Source organism: Pieris brassicae, chromosome 12, assembly GCF_905147105.1.
Source record: "Pieris brassicae chromosome 12, ilPieBrab1.1, whole genome shotgun sequence".
Classification (NCBI taxonomy): Eukaryota; Metazoa; Arthropoda; class Insecta; order Lepidoptera; family Pieridae; genus Pieris; species Pieris brassicae.
Genome location: NC_059676.1, coordinates 1,870,942 through 1,888,594, shown reverse-complemented (window position 1 = coordinate 1,888,594; position 17,653 = coordinate 1,870,942). Strand labels below are relative to the sequence as shown.

General features: G+C 31.9%; 1 protein-coding gene across 1 annotated transcript in view; it reads right to left on the bottom strand.

Annotated features, from left to right (window-relative positions):
* Positions 1 to 4,214, bottom strand: part of LOC123716970 (R3H domain-containing protein 2) — a 48,100-nt gene extending 43,886 nt beyond the window's left edge. Inside the window, exon 1 of the mRNA XM_045672699.1 lies at positions 3,847 to 4,214. The gene's annotated coding sequence lies outside the window, so the exon portion shown is untranslated. The remainder of the gene's footprint in view (positions 1 to 3,846) is intronic.
* Between the last annotated feature and the right edge of the window lie 13,439 nt (positions 4,215 to 17,653).

Genomic DNA, 17,653 nt, shown 5'->3' with positions numbered 1-17,653 from the left:
CTTAAAGTTAAAGGTATGAGGATATACATAGAATATATAATTTGATATAAAATTAGTATACTGGTGTATGACAAAGATTTTGTAATGAATGGCCATACGGTAGTTGTCAATATTGAAAGATACTGTAAAGTCGTGCAGGATAATAATTTAATTAAAAGATAACTTTAAAATTGTTTTTAACAGTCTTGGACCCATCGGCATAAGTTCGCAAATAAATGCACATACAATACTAAATCCTACGATCTATTACGTATCATTTATTTATCAAAACACTTGAGCAGTAATGTGTCGCAGACTTACATACATACAGATTAAACAATTTCCCAACCTTTCATTTTGTAGTCAGGTGGTAAATTTAGAAGGAAGCTACAACCAAAATATTTCAGCCAAAACAATGTGTCATTTTTCTGCCATTTGTTTTGTTGTTTAGGGATGTCAATATACATCGATACATTGTCTCGGTATTTTAACAAAAATGGCTATAAAATACTCATATATCCATCGCAAAACCCGCTAATTCCGGATACATTCTCACTCTACAAGAAACATATATAAACGATTCCCAGCTTTAGCTCATCCTTGACATTGACTGGCGCCAGGAACATCTCAATGCAACGAATAACAATTTATGGTGACGTAAACTATTACTAATATGCAATACTAACGATGGCACAGGTCCAGAGGGCCTATTCTATAAGTTTTAAAGTAAACTCTAAAATCTGACCGATATTAAGGTACTTCAACCTTTTTTTAAATAGTTTTTGTATTGTGTAAATTAATTTGAAAAAAAATTTAAAAATATATATATATATATAAAAATGCTAATATTTGAACGCGCAATTATATCTTAAAATAACTCATTATTCACACTGACGTAACTATTAATATAATTAAGACGACGGAAGATAATTTGCGACAATCGCACACAATTCATCGATACATCAATCCATCATCACCCAACCCTAATAACATTGACTTTGACACAACAGTGATGTAACTGTAATAATTAAAGAACGTAATTCTTATTAACGAAATGACAATTTCATTTTCATGAGAAATTAATTATAATGCCAATTGCACGTCGCCATCGGACAGCAGTTTCAATTTTGTAATTTAATCTTGTGCGCTCATGTGTGATTTTAATGCCCTTTGAAATTGATTAAACACAATAATGTTTTGACGGTAATTTAATAAAACTATATTGCCCTTGTTACTATCAAAACAAAATCATTGTTCTAAAAAATTAATTGTCAAAACCGTTTAGAACAACATACCGGTTATATTGACCAAATTCAAAAGTCCCGGCTAAATTCTATTGTAGTACCTACTACCAAGTACCTACTTAATAACAACGTCATCAGCCGTAACGTCTATCGGTTTTTACATATAAGATTCCTGTAATATTACGTGAATAAAAACAAAAGTCAGAAAGTAGAATATTTGGGTCATATAGCTGGGAGAGCCCTACTAGACACAGCAAGCTCCTTGCTTGCTTAGTAACCCACCCCAGCCATTCCGGGTTACCGATTCGAAAAAGTGTCCAAAATTTCAAAAATCGCACGGGGTCAAGGAAATCACTAGATTTTTTATTCCCTAGAAGTCACAATCAAACATATCCAAAATATTTTACGACGGCAAGCTGTAATTTTCCTGTGTATAACTCATTGACGTCTTTATGCACATAACATTCGCTTTCAAGATCGCGTTAAAATTAACATTTACGTATTTTCCATTCATTCAACGTTTTAGATAAACCTGACAGCTATAAAAAAAACTATAAATTCGACATACACACGAATTTATATTAGCCGCATAATTCCGAAGTCCCGACTTCGACTTCGTAAAGAGATGTTCATGTTTGTAATGAATAAACTAAAAACTACTTGACCAATTGCAAACCATCTTTAACCATTAAAAGGCTTCATTATCTTTGGGTAATATTGACTACATCTATTTTCGAAATAGTTTAAGAAATAAACGTCATTTTTTTTTTTAAATTATTTTACATAAAACTGGTCTCAGTAACTATAGCCAATTCTTTAGAATAGACTCAATACAAATAAAAAATCTAATCATCAATAGATACTGCATCCAGAGCTTGAAAGTTCACTTTGCAAATTGGGAAATTATTAAATTTAATGAAATAAGTTCAGATTGTTTTAAAGGGTCCCCTTAAAAAATAAATGTTGTTCCTGACATTTTGATATTAACCTTGACATAGTTATCTGTTCTACTGGTGTTTAATACTGACATTTTGCAGGGCATTGTTATTCATCATTCATTATTTTAACAATGCAACAATTACTATATACATGACTGACCAGTGTGCTGTTGAAAAAGCCAATACACAGAAGGTCACATATTTATCACAAACTTTTTAAAGTGTTCTAAACTTACTCCTACGGAATATAAATAAAAAACAATAATAACTGTATGTTATAAAGATGTATACTCAAACAAATTGAACCTGTTAAAATTTTGATCAACATGTAGCAAACTTTATGAGATACCTAAAAAAATACATTTAATTTAATTTTTAATCTAGTCACAGACACAAAATACCTAACAAATGTTTTGTGTCTTTATTGTGTAGACTTGTACTGTTTCACATCACAGAACAGGTACAATTTAGTCTAGTAAATTCTTACCAAACTATGAATCAACCCACAATCAACCCCATTGTGAGTGATTTGACCTTGACATTATTTCCTATAGCTTCCGACTAAACATGAATAATGACGCCATGCCTCAAAGCATAAATAGGTTTAACTTAATTTGATTTTAATAATTTATTACAAGTTCACATTATGTTATTTAAAAGTGTTAATGAGATAAAGACTATACTAAAATTACATATTTTATGTTTTGAGATGGTATTGGGCAGAACAATAGTGACTCTGTCACTGATTTTAAAGTAACATTGTTATCAGCCTTCTCTGGAACAAGAAAATAATTGTATGGTAGATAACTAAACCCAGGTCTCTCTGGGCAGTGTGTTATGTGTACATAATTAAATACCACCAAATATACAATATATTATAAATATATAAAAACATACATATATTCAATATTAGGTTTAATATTATTAATATTTTTTTAGTCTTGTGATAAAGTTTCTGCAGCTTTACTGTACAGCATAACAGTACTGAACAAAAATAATACTTTATTAATATTTTGCATGTTGTTCTTAAATATTAACACCAACTATGATAAAATCAACAAAAGTAGTTTATGTATTGTAAAGGAATATTTAGTGAGGCCATAATGGGTACGTAAAAATATTGTACTCTGTAAAAATGTGATAAAACCAAAAATTAAAACTAATGAGCGCATGCCTTTTTAATTAACTAACTAATGAGAATGGCTTGGTTTGCTAGTTTATTATTGCATGATAATTGATAAAAAAAACTTTTTTTAAATTAACTGCATTTTTATTACAGGACTTCACGGATAACTATGAGGGTAGCCCAAAGATCCCAGTTCTTGGTAGACTTTTTATTATAAGCAATATTTTTTGTTTCTTATTTATAAAATTAGATAATGGTTAATATTTTCCAATCCAAAATATAAAACCTAAAACTACTGATATATATAATTTGGGTTTTATAAAAAACATTCCAGGAGAACCTATGCAAATAAAATTGTTTTGTGAAATGTAGGTATTGTAATTTTATCTACCTCCTTACAACAAAATTTCGTCGATATTTACCAGTTGTTACTGTAAGTACAAACGATTATTTTCATTTATTTCAGAATATCTTAACATATAAAATATAAAAGCTGATAATGCTACTAATGTTTGGTTGCACTGAACTGTAAAATAATTTATAAATAAAGAGTACTTACGCAATTTGAGCGCCTTTCTGACGATATAGCACTCAGGTATAATTTTAGACCAAATTTGTGTCCAAAATAGAAAACTAACTACCAAACACCACAGGAAGTCGAGTCACATTATGTCAATGCTTCACCTTGAAAGAAAAACAGTAAAGTTCCATTATGAACACAATTTGGGAAAAATTTAAGGAAAACCTCAGAATTTTTTTGTTGAAGAAATTTAAAACCAAAACACAACCAAGACTTTTTTTAAACTAAATGGTTTTAGTCCGCGGCAGATACACGCACATGCCGGCGGCCACGAAGTTTAATGTTTCTTTGCAATTTCCACAAAATCAAAACGTTTTCATGGTTTCACAAAATAAAATTAAGTGAAATGTGAATGAAATAAAGATAGAATGACATTTTGCATATTTGAGTTTTGACATGCGCATCGCAGATTTGCAAACTTCACTGAAAATAGTGGTAAGAGACCTCTACTGTCACAATTAAAATTCTCTTTTTCATTTAGCTACTTGTCGTAAGATGGCAGTAAATTAAATAAAATGTTATAATATTCAACAATAGATGACATTATTTCATTACATGTTTTTATCTTCTTTTTTCAATTTCAAGGCTCATTGAGGTTTTAAGCAATTTCGATTTGAAATAATTTAAAGTTATTTGACATTACTCACTGTGTAAATCTTCTCACTACTTATTATAGAGATTATTTAATTATTAGCAATGGTTCGGTTATTTCACCTTTTGGCGCTACACTATATATTACCAGCATTATTTTATTTCATACGTGAGAAGTTAGAGAAAAAAATAAACCCAAAATATTTTTTTTTTTAGTACAAAACCTGAAAATTCGAAGGCTTTTGAAGGTAACTGGTTTTGAAATCCGTTAGTGTGACATCATTGTACGCCTCCGCGGCTGCTAGCCGTTGTAAATAGTATAAGAGCGAGCACTAATATTCAGAGACAAGTTAGCACCTGTCAAAAATTCTATGACTATTAGATATTTACGAAAGTGGTCTTTCAAACTTAACCCATGAACCTAAGCTTAGGTCTTGTTTAAGCGTAATTCCACTCTCAGCGATCTTCTTTTTTAAATTTTCTCTTTATGTGAGCAACGGCCACTTGTAGGTACAGCGAAGGTCAGCATTGTAAGAAAATCGATTGTCTTAAACCCCAAAATAGATTGTCTGTCTTTCGAAAGGGCCAGGTGCGATCTGAAGCTCGAGACTGGCTGAGGGTATTCCGGGATAGTCTATCCAACATGTTGCTTGAGCACAGCTGGAAACGCTAAGCATTTTAAGTAAATAAAGTCTCTTTTTAGGAATGGGCTACTATGTAGGGGTCCTATAAATAATAATGAAAAATAAAGTTGTCTTAATAGAAAAATTATCAATTAAGAAGGACACATTATTTTAGTCCTGAGGCTTTTAGAATATATATATATATATATGTATATATATATATATATATATATATATATATATATAATAAGAAAATAAGCAATAAAACCTCTCCTCTCCTGTGTCATCCATTAAAAAGTTCTAAAAGGCGCTAGGTTTATTTTACACCAGCTCTTATACTCTACATCCGTATAGATGCGTAATGCATAAGGTCACTCAGCTGACAAAGTATGCTTAATCTAGCGCATATTTGCTTTAAGCTATCCAACCGATACAACGAAACCAAATTCAGCCGTTAAAAATGTTAAATGTTCCACATTCAACATTCCTTAAGAAAATCTCAGATAAAATTTCTCTTCGCAGCCCCAGTGAGGAAGAAGGCAGAGATCAGCTGTAAATCTATGTCTTTTTTGCATTAATTTTACAGGAAGACTGGGAAGAGTACTTTAGTATAAATATTATATTATATTCTATTTCAATTGTGTATTTTATGTATATGTCATGTCTGCTATGGCTGTATTGTATTCTATCGGTACCTACTCGTTTATTAGTGAAAACGCACTACTATTTTATACAAAATCCTTTCTATTGAAAACAAATCATAATTTACCTCACAGTATACATATTCGTAAATGTCTGATGAGAGAATATTTTAATTTTATACCTATTGAAATTAGCATCCGGACCGGATGGGACGAAATACCATCGTTTTTTATATAGAGACTGAGATTACAGAATATATTATATAAAGACAAACAAAATAACATTAATTTGTCCCTAATTTATTTCATATTATTGTCTTTTGTTAAAATAGTTTTTACACATTAAGAAAAACACTTTTTGAACGGATTAAAGCTATGTATTATTATTAAAAACTTATGGTTATTTACTTAATTCTAAATTTTAATTTTCGCGTGCTTTTCAGCCGCTTGTCACCGTGACCACGCACGGTTTTTTAATAATAATACATAGCAATAATCCGTTCAAAAAGTGTTTTTCTTATTTCATATTGATATAATATATTGAATATATAGCCTCAAGTAAATATGTCGTTTATTAAAACCTAAAAATCACCATCTCAGTAATAATAAAAATAATTTAAAAAATTAAAACTAATTTGAAAAGTTTGATACCCCTGTTGTACCTTTAACGCTGGTAGCATTTCCTTGCTGTATTGCAATACTTATTCGTTGAGCGAGGAAAGCAGCAGCTCTGGAGTCACTGGTACTATCACCAGGCGCCAAGCTAAATCTTTTAGTAGCGCCTGTGCACCTGAACCCCATGGCCTAAGAGTCTCTACTCCAAATGGATCAAAATGTTGGAAAGTCTCTTATATTTGAGTTTATTATTTTCATCCTGCTCTGCGGCCGGCCAAGCTTTCTTTCTTGTTCGAGGGAGGTGAGACGGGGCAAACGTGTCCACACAAACATTGATTTAACTCCCAAAATTATTATTTGATTTTAGACATTTAGTTTCCAATTGATTAAAATAAACACTATTAATTAATCGGCAAGCCGGTTAATTTCTGTTTTACAGCTTGTCCCTGGACATAGGCGTCTTCTAAGAGCTCCCACTCTTCTCGGTGTCTAGCTTTACGTAGCCACAAAGTGCTAGCTACTCGTCTTATATCATCTTCCCGTCTTTTTATTTATATTCCTCGTTTTCGAGGCTTATTATAAGCGAGGAAGCCATTCCGTTGCCTTTTCGTCCGTTTATCTTTGACTTCGCTCATAATGTGTCCTGACCATTTCCACTTTAATCTTTTATTAGACGTAACATCATTTCTAAACTTTGTTAAGTCCTTTATTTATTCTAGTTCTAGTCTATGTTTAATTTTATTCCTAGAACACTCCTTTCGATACTATGTTGACATACTCTTAGTTTGTTTCAGTGAGTGACCAGGTTTGACATGCGACTCTGTAACCCAAAAATTCAAAAAGAGCTAAAGATTTATTGTGAAATAATTATTATTTATTGACACTTCATTGCATTTACAGAAATATAATACAATTGAAATAATTAAAAAGGGGGGGGGGGGGAACTGATCCCTTTCAAGCAATACCTTTCTAGTAAATATTATGTTAATTTGTTTATCATTCTAAAAAAACATATTATAAACCATTTTTAAACGATATTCAACTAGACTCTACTAAATGATTTTCAATCTAAATTTAATAAAACAAGATAATAAAAAGCTTAAAATTCGTAGGCAGTCAGCCCACGCGGAATGACCTAAGCTTACGACTGACCTTTGGTTTCAAAGTCTAGACTCTTAATGTTCTACACAGAGAGGCATTCAGGGATTATGGGCATCAATATTTTCAAGGCAGTGCTATCACTAAATCACTAAATATATAATTGACGGTCTGGCTTAAAATAAAGTCCCTTTTTTAGGAAATGGGCTACTGTGTCAATAAAAAACCTATCTTTCTTTTGACTACAATTTTGATTTCAACAACAACTTCAAATGCAGACTGCATGTCAATTAGTTAATCTTGCAGCTCGTTTTATATCTTATCTGCATACCAAAGATTTATAGTATTTGAAGTTGCGTTGCTTCCAGGATTAGCTGGCATAAAGGTGTTACTGCTTCCGGTTTAGTGGTGTGGACTGATGGTGTACTGTTCCTCTAACCTAAAGGTCAGCCGACATGAGACTATCATCACTTACTGTTACAAAGGCCCCAGTGGCTGAGATTGAAAGTGGTAGATAGACCTAGCGGTAGAAAAAGTTTGTTACCATCAGAGTCAATCTTTTTGCGAAAAATTTCACCTTAATTAAATTTGCATTTTACAGAAAATCTTCTAATAATCCTATCAATACGGCCCAGAATTTCTAAGCAATAATATATTAAAATTATCATCTGTGCCATTTCGTGACTGGCCAAGCCTTGCATTCCATTGCCACGAAAAAAAATATGGCAGCTGAACAGCTGCAGGGTTACTTCCGAACACAATAGCAATGATAAGTTACTTGTAAGTAGTCGAAACTACTAACGCAGTGTAGTGTAAGTAGTAATAATAATAATAATAAAGCCCGTTTAATTGTCAATCATGACAAAAAAAGCTTGGATTTCTTACATTATTTTATTTATCTTGTTATTTTAACTACCTTCAGTACCGTCGATCCGAACTCCTTCAGGGTAAAAGCCTCCTCACGGTTAAAGGAAAAGGAAGCTGTTTCCAGCTGTCTCTGTCTGACGGCTTTCTTTCTCCTTTCGCTTCCTGCTATCGCCTCTATTTCTTCTAGCCAGTTTGTTTTAGGGCGCCATCTTCTCCTTACCCTTGGTCCTTCCCATACAGTTGAAGTGTTGGTAGTAATAGTCTTTATTTTAGTATATTTCGGTTATTATAGAATATATATATATTTTAGAAGTATAGTGAACTTCTGGAAGTTAATTAGGTACTTCTTTACTTAATAATAATAATAATAATAAATGAATTTTTATTTTATTTTATTAAAGTATTCCTACAGCATACATTAAACAATATTCAACCAATTACATTATACACAAAAGCCAAAAACGGAATATACATTCATACATAAACATATAACACAGTTTTACCTATTTATACAAAAAATATAACAAAATACAAATTCATACTAAATTCTAAAGTATAAGTTCTAAGATTCATTGCTCATTATAATAAATATTTAATATAAAGGAAGAATAACAAAGCCATTATTAATAAAAGATACCAGAGTTTTTTAAATAGTTTTTAAGCATTTTTAGTCACATTAAATATATCTATTTGATGGTAATTTGTGTTTTAATCTGAAGGTATACGATACATGGCTGATTTACGTAAATATTTTTTATTAGACCGAGGAATTTGGAATAGTTGGGTTTGCCTTGTATTATATGATGATTTATTTGCAAGAATATGGTATAAAAATGTTATGGCGATATATAATGGCGTGCAAATTTGTCTTAAATGGAATTTTACTCAGAAGTTGCATATATAATGAGTCATATCATTATAGTCAATTTTTATATTGTTTAAAGTGATAATATATCAGGAACTCGTATTCTTCAACTTAAAGTAGCCTAAGCTGTCTCAACCCAGTGTATTCCAGGCATCAGGCGTAAGCAATAGTAAAAATGGAATTCTCAAACGGACTTTTGCACTTGTAATTGTTTTGGGTTTGGTAAGATATTTATTCCTCATTACAAACAATATTCAATACATAAAAAACACAGTGGCGCTAAAACAGGTACGGGGGGGGGGGGGTTATTTCCCCTACCATCACTCCTCCCTACCAATTTGTCGAGACTATTCCATTCTTTTCTTGCAATATGGCCAAAGCACACTCTTGTGATCTTTACATGTTTGAGAATGGACTTATGGGTTTTTTTTGCAGTCCATGGTATTCTCAACATTCTCCCTCAACACCACATCTTAAATGCCTTTTTTCGGTCCGCTGCATGAATTGATCAGTCTTGAACAGTATTAAAAAGTTCTGAAGAGCCTGCTCTTGGTAGTATTCGACACGTTTCTGTTTTACCATATTCTGAAACTTGTCATGAAATATACATGAAATAACTCTAAGACAACGACGGCATGGCATACGGCTACCACCCGGAGCTATGCCGAGTCCTGATCACCTGGTGTGAAATATACTAAAAAAAATATATTTTATCAACAATCGGAAGTCACGTAAGAGGAATGTAGAAATGAAAAAAGTTTTTATATAAAGTCAAAGACCATTACACTATTTTAACTCTATCGTCTCTTTCTGATAAATTGTGCTTACTCTGTTATAAGAGATGAGTAGGTACTTTAGTTACCAAAGGACAATAGGTAAAGTAATTTTATGAAGGTAGTAAGTCAGATAGAGGTGACAGGTTTCGTTTGATTGGTCACACAGGAATTTGAATCGTCAATATTTTTTACTCCACTATTATTGGACAATGTGAAATCTTCTTCTTCTGGTGCCATTTCATTACTGTTAAAAAGTTGAATTGCCGGATATCTTGCGCTTGTCCAAAAAGCTCCTTGGTGATGTGATGCTGATAATCCCGTACGTTCCACCACGATCACCGATAAAGTCAAATAATCATGGTCCTTCGCTCAGATTGCTGCATCCCTTTTTGGATAATTTTAATAGATCATCAGATCTGACGATTCCTCCACTCTATTCGTGATACAGCCACGATTGGAACACACGACCTCAGGGTTACGGCTCACTACATTTATATACTATATCAGGTAGTATAACCATAGACAATTACAAAATACCTAGAATAAATAATTAGTGTTTGTAAAAATTATTATTTTTAACCTTTGCTTTATTGTAGGTATAATAAATCATAGACAACCTTCGAGTTAAATTTTAACTGAATAAGTAATTAGCTAAGTTAATTGTGTAATTTGACCTCGACGTTCTAAGTTTTTCTGATTTGAGAAAAATATAGACTGTTTGAATTTAACTATAAATTAAGTTAATATTTTATTGTTTAATTAAAAATGTGTTAGACCATTAAGAGCATAGTGGCCTAGTGGCTTTATCGTGCGGTTCTCATCCCTCAGATCGTAGGTTCGATCGGCAGTTTACCAATGGTCTGTCTACAAACTATGTGCATATTTAATATTCGCTCGAACAATGGTTTGCCCTAGACCCAAAAAGTCGACGGCGTGTGTCAGGCTCAGGAGGCTGATCACCTACTTGCCTATTATATTGACAAATGAACACGGAACAGATACATAAATCTGAGACCCAGACCTAGTAAAGTTTTAGCGTCACTGATTTATTTTAATGGGAGGTTACACAGATACAAGTTACTTATACTTGTATCAGTTTTCCCCAGATAAAAGTACAAATTGAACAATTTTCTCAGAAATTGAATTCAGGCTATTCATCAGATAAACCCATTGCATACCGGGCGTGACTAAGGCACAGAAGACATTAAATAGCCACATAGCAGCGTCTTTCGAAATTGTAACTCACGGAGTCCAGAATTCCAAAAAAATATCAATTCGTTTCCATGGCAACAAACTATTCGTTATCCGTCATTAACATAAAGGAACCGAGCATAAATCGCAGACGTTAATATCACTATGTGATCATGTGTTAGAATATTTGCATTTGACATTTGTATGTCGTAAGTAACCTTGAACAATGACATTTCTGAGAAGGGACTTGGGATTCCGTACGTTATTTTTGTAAACTGTACACAAAAATATAAGCAACTAGCCTTTCTGTTCCTATCATTCCTAACATTAAATGAAGTCATTAATTATAGTATTCTATAATATCAGGTAAGTTAAAATAAAGATTATATATAAGATAAGTAATACAAATGTTATGAGCTGAGATAAACCAACAATCTCAATATTAATACAATAGACTATTGTGAAATAATCATTATTGTGTGTTCCGCACATTTTGAATTATACTTAATCTATCCGGAACCCGTAGAATAAAACCTCCTTGGAGTCGCCGTCCATAGACCATAGCATACCGATCCGCGCGCTTTTTTCCTTTTTTATATTATTTTTAAATCCGCGAACGTATAACGTCTTTCTGCCCGCGCGCGGGAACAAAAATGGCGCCATCTAACATAATTCGACCAGTTTCTGTATAATTTTAATCGATTCATAGTGTTTTAAGGACGTTATATTGATTTTAGATCTTGTGACGTGAATGAATATAGTTAATTCAAGTCAGTTTCAATTCTGTGTCTGTGAAACTACGACGTGTTGGCTGTTAATTTTTAAATTTTGGAATAAGGCCAGGGTGAGTTACATTGAAAGTGTTTGCAAAGAGGTTTTATGTAGTGACAAATTTTAAAAAGAGATTTTCTTAAAGATGTTTTTCGTCACGTTTTTGCTTAATCTTACGTAACATTTATTCTATGATCTACATCAAAACTAGTTTTAAAGTTTTGTCCTGTTTAAAGCTTAAATGCTACTTTATATGGCTTTTTATTTTATGTATATTTTATGAAACTCTGAATCTTTATATTGTAATGATTTAAAATAATGACATTTAAACACACTTCATTACTAAAATTAGATATTATTTTTTATTATCAAATTCAAATATTGAATTTATGTAATTTTGTTTATAAAACTAATGATAATGCAGGATTAATCATATAGTAACATCGACTAAAGTTAACTACATTAAAGCCCTTTTTAAAAATGCGGTCCAGATATTTACGAATAAAATCAATTATTTCAATTACAATTATTTCTATTTTAGTTTATTAGGAACCGAAAACACGGTTCAATTAATCAATTAAACAAGTATACCAATGATCTAAAGATCAATGTCAAAATCCTTTAAATTAGGTAATTGGCGTTATTAAGATTTGGCTTTGACTAGCTGAAGCTTACTTTGATTTATTTATTAACAACCTCAGAGACTTTCATTATAGCATTCGATAAGGATTTATGAGTTCATCGTAATGCAATTGGAATCTAAAACGTCTTTCTATACAATTAAACCAGTCATTAAGTAGTGATGCGTTAAATTTTGCCCTCTGAAACCAAACACTTCTATCGCTAAGCCGTACTACTTTCCGCTGGATGGCTTCCAGCTACACCAGGAAAAATTTATCCGCGTGGCGGGATGCGGACAACGCTACGCTGTTGCCTTGTCCTGCGTCGAGCGATTGCTCGCATCGTGGCGTTTTAGTAGGCGCAGTAGTCATAAAACTCCACCACAAAAAAAAGATACAACATCGATGTAACATTGTTGTAAATCTATCGGATGATAGACTCTTTTATAATGGCAACATTATAAAAGAGATGGCACTATAGGAAATCTATAGATGAGACAGAGAGGAAAGTTGACATATGAAAACTTTAGTTAAAATGGCGCAATTTGACTAATTTATTTTGTATGAATTCATCGATTTGCAGAAATGGTTATAACGGATTTTACAGTTTAACAGAAATATCAAAGCATTGAACACGTAAATTCTAAACTTGTTCGTCCTGGTGGATGGAAAAACTTATCTATTACGACACCATTAGATACTTTTTAAACGGTATATACCTAATATGAAACTAAAATAGGTAAGTTTTAGTTTAAAATTGGATTAAACGCGTTTAGATTTAATCGAGTCTTGACTGGTTTTGGGTTTCATATTATTCTGAGGCTTTAGCAGCATTGATAATCCAGTTGCAATCATAATAGAAAAGCGACCATAGAATATAAGAAACCTGACCAATGCTCTTCAGAAGTGTTCAGGAACGCGCATCGCTGTAATAGAATACATAGTATACGAAATATATATATTTAAGCGAACATAGCATTGTTAACGTACAGTATTTTTTTAATATCATTTCTATTTATTTAAATAAACAAAATAACAAATTTAGGCTAAAGGTACTAAAAAATAAAGTATTAAGCTAGCTAAAAAATGCCAAAATACAAACAAGTTTTCGTATCTTTATCTTCTAAGTAACCTTCAGCCACCAAACCGTGTGTGGGTGAGGTTAGGTGAGGTATTTTTGACAGATTGGCCTAGTGGCTTTAGCGTGCCTCATTGCGTGCGTTCGAATCCTGGCACTTGCTTCTACTGTTAAAGCAAATATAGTTAGGATACTGCCTCAAGCCCAAATATCGAAGACCTGTGTGTGACACATCCTCTGATATTGTCTATAGAATAAAAGTGAACGAAGAATTATTATTACTTTTTTTTCAACTCCTCATATATCAGAGTATTGATGTTGCCATCTGTTAAAATCACCTTCTAAATGTCGTGATCCGTGTCATTAGTAAACATTTCATGAAATGAATTACGACTTTACGCAAAAAATAAATTCTATCAGTCAGTTCTAGATGGATCTCGACCTGGCTTCCAACCCCTATCAATACCTAACATGAAGGCTGCTGTAGTAATATGTTCATTTTATTAAAGTCCCAAGAGAGACTACTTTCTGCTTTCTTTTCTACATTCATAGATCATGTCCATAAACACACGTTGTTTAGTACTTCACCAGAATTCAAATTTTGTTATTGTCTTTCGTCACGTTTATATATATATATATTCAATAAGATAGAGATAGGGACAAAAAACTACAAAGGGTGTTTATGAATATAACGTTTAGTAGGTACTGACACGAACATGTTTTATGTTGTCATCGTTCATTTCAGCCTGTTGGACAATAATTTTATTATTTGTATTCATGTTTATGATAATAAAAACCTTTTGTTAAACTTTATCTAATTTAACTTAATTTAACCAATTTCTGTAAAGTTGCATATAGATCAACAAGGAATACATTTTTGGATTACATACATCTTCAGGTTTTTATTCTTGAGACCTAGCAAAGTCCAAAAACGTAAATTTAGTAGATACAGTAAAACGCTTTTAAGACTAAAGAACATATAATTTGTTAACTAATGGCAAAACTATGTTAACAATAGATCCGTGTATGACTCATGTTTACACGTTCTCATCTTGATTTTATAATTGAGTGAGATGTTTGCTTTGTGTAAAAATATATTATAGAGTTGGAAGTTTGTTGGTAATCTCTGAAACTGCAATCTGCTTTTTACATGTAACATTTTTTTTTGATGTATGTGTCTACGTCAGGGAACATTACGAACTAGTCTAACTTAAGACTAATAAGTAATTCAAGTCTAACAAGGGATATTTAACAGTCTTTACTAAGGGCAAGACACTCTGGTAGGATGTGTAAAATTTCAGCGGCTTAGCAGCTGATTTGACAACATTTATTCGGGCAATCTAAAAAGGATTCTACGGAATTTTAATCTAGATTATTAAGTTATAAAATGCAGAAATTATAGATTTCTTAAACATCTCTATGCTTTTATGAAGGCATGTTTGACATGCTTGTACACAAATTTATTTATACGATATATGAATAACAATCTAGCCTACACAATAATTATGTCTAATAAGTAATATTATATTGACTTAATTTTCCACGATACTGGTGAAATTCTTAAACTATATTGTTCATTAATGTTTGACACTATAGTCGTGAGTACCGAGTATGAAATACCGCACTTGCAATTATAGTACTAGGTTTATTAACTCAGAAGGTTTAGTTCTTGTTCCTGTTGTATCAAGAAGTTCGATAGCCTTAGCAACTTGTGATCAAAATTAGTATATATAACGTTCTTATGCATATACCAATTTAACGCAAACCAAACTTTGATGACTAGTACATAGCAACACCCTTGAGTGGTGGCCTCAAAATTTTTATAATACTTCGAAAGATTAACAAATCACTGAATTAAGAATATCGTCTGCCTCTAAATGTTAGAATTTGCATAATTTAGTAATAAACCAATTTATTGTGAGCTCAGATTTCGAATAACATATACGTAATTGGATTTCACGTATACTGGTTAATCCTTTTACTTTGTTCAAGGTTTACAAGTTACTGCTTGAGCGTTTTTGTCATTCCAGTCGCGTGTTTTTTGATATCTGCGTGTGACAAGAAATATTTATTTTGGCTTCTATTGGGCAAGATCACCTTGGTTGCGTGTTGAGAAAGAGGATTTAGTGGTGTGTTGCTGCATATGATTAGAGTTTGTGTCATATAAACATAGACAAGAAAATGCTATAGAACTTATCATGTCTTATTCGTAAATTGATTATGTCAAGTCTCGAATGACGTATGACACAATGATCGAAAGTGTAACGAAAATAGTGATTTTTGTAAATTTAAATAGCGGGCGGGCGCGTTGAAATCTTTTATTCAACAAAGTTTTAGTAATAACAATATTATCATATCATAAAAATTTAACTTTATTGTTTTAAATAAATAAATAAGCAAAGAACTGATTCATGAACGTGAACTACACCCATGGATCTGTTCTTGAACATTACATTTCGTGAGTGAAGAGAAGAATGAAGAAAGAAGACAATGAGAGTAGAACTTTGACCTAGCCTCTCCTTGGCTTTGTCTGTGTCTTATGATGTATCAGACATAGCCTGATAGAGGTTACGTTTTGTTCACTTGTTCAACCTTGAAGGCGAAGACGTATTTTTTTTAAACTTTATTACTTTTTAAATTAATGAAACACCTGGCACATCGCCAATTTTCAATTTGTTGGCAATGATTAACTGCTCAGGATATGAAGGAAATCACGAAGAGGCCCACACAACATGTGTAACTCGGATCTACTTGCCAAGAAAAACTCGCAAGGAACTTTTTCTTATGTATGTAGTAATGTATATTTGTATAATGAATCTCAGAATTTATTTATAATGCATAAATCTATTGACATCAGTACTTGGAATATACTTATATGTTATGAATATTATGTTGAATTTATGTTAGGCTGTGTTGAGAAGGCCGCGAGTGGGCCGAGTATAGATGTTGATATTTGATTTCGAAATTATTTATTTAATTCTTATATATGACAATTATTGTTATTAAAATAATTTTCATACGCTCGTTATCTATGCTTATTATAGAATATAAATTAAAAAACGACACATTTTTATGTGCTAAAACTAATTTATGAATTTCAAATTTCATTTTCAGTAGATATTATTCACTGATATGAATTTTTATAATACTCAGACTTAATTCGTTTAAAAGGAAACGTATACATAAGAACGCATACGCAAGGTTGTCTAGGTCGTATGACGTCATAACTTGTTTTTATTCTAAATTATTTTACCTGAGATCAGAGTTGGCGTTAGGTCGAGCCGTGTAAGGTTAATGTTTAGTAATCGTTATAAACACTATATTATTAAATAGACTTAATTTATACTTATTACAACCGTGTTTGGACTTTTTAGTAATACTATATTGTATTTGGAATACGAACCGATACGACTTAGGGTCCTTCAAGAAAAGAGCGTACCAATTTTTAAAAGGCTGGTAATACACTCGCGAGCCCTCTGGCATTTAGAGAATCTATGCATGTATCACTTAACATCAGGTAAGCCTCCTGCCCGTTTGAACCCTGTTCTATAAAAGAAAATATTTACTCTGGCGAATATTCGATTATATCGATTCGATTCGATTTCTATTTTGCCGTCGATGGTATTACGTACCATATGTATATATAATATTATTGGCACTTCTAACAATGTTGTTATATTACATAATTTTAAATTCGTGCTTTACAGCGCGCATGGCGCTGTAAAGCACGCGAAACGTCGGAAAAATTTCAATTAAAAATTATGTAAACAATTCTAAGTTTATAATAATACTAATAGCTTTAATCCGGTTAAAAAAATGTTTTCTTTCAATGTGTAAAAGCTATGTTAACCAAAGACAATACTATATGTTAGTATGATTAAGTACTACTTACCTCTGTAAATAACAGCGTGTTTTACGGTAAATATTAGGAAGGTGTCTCCTAAATGTTTGTTCAGAATTATTTCTTTGAAGTTTTCCGTTATGAATATTGCTAAAAATTGTTCGCTATGATTTTACATATATTTTTATCTATAAAACGTTATGTCCATT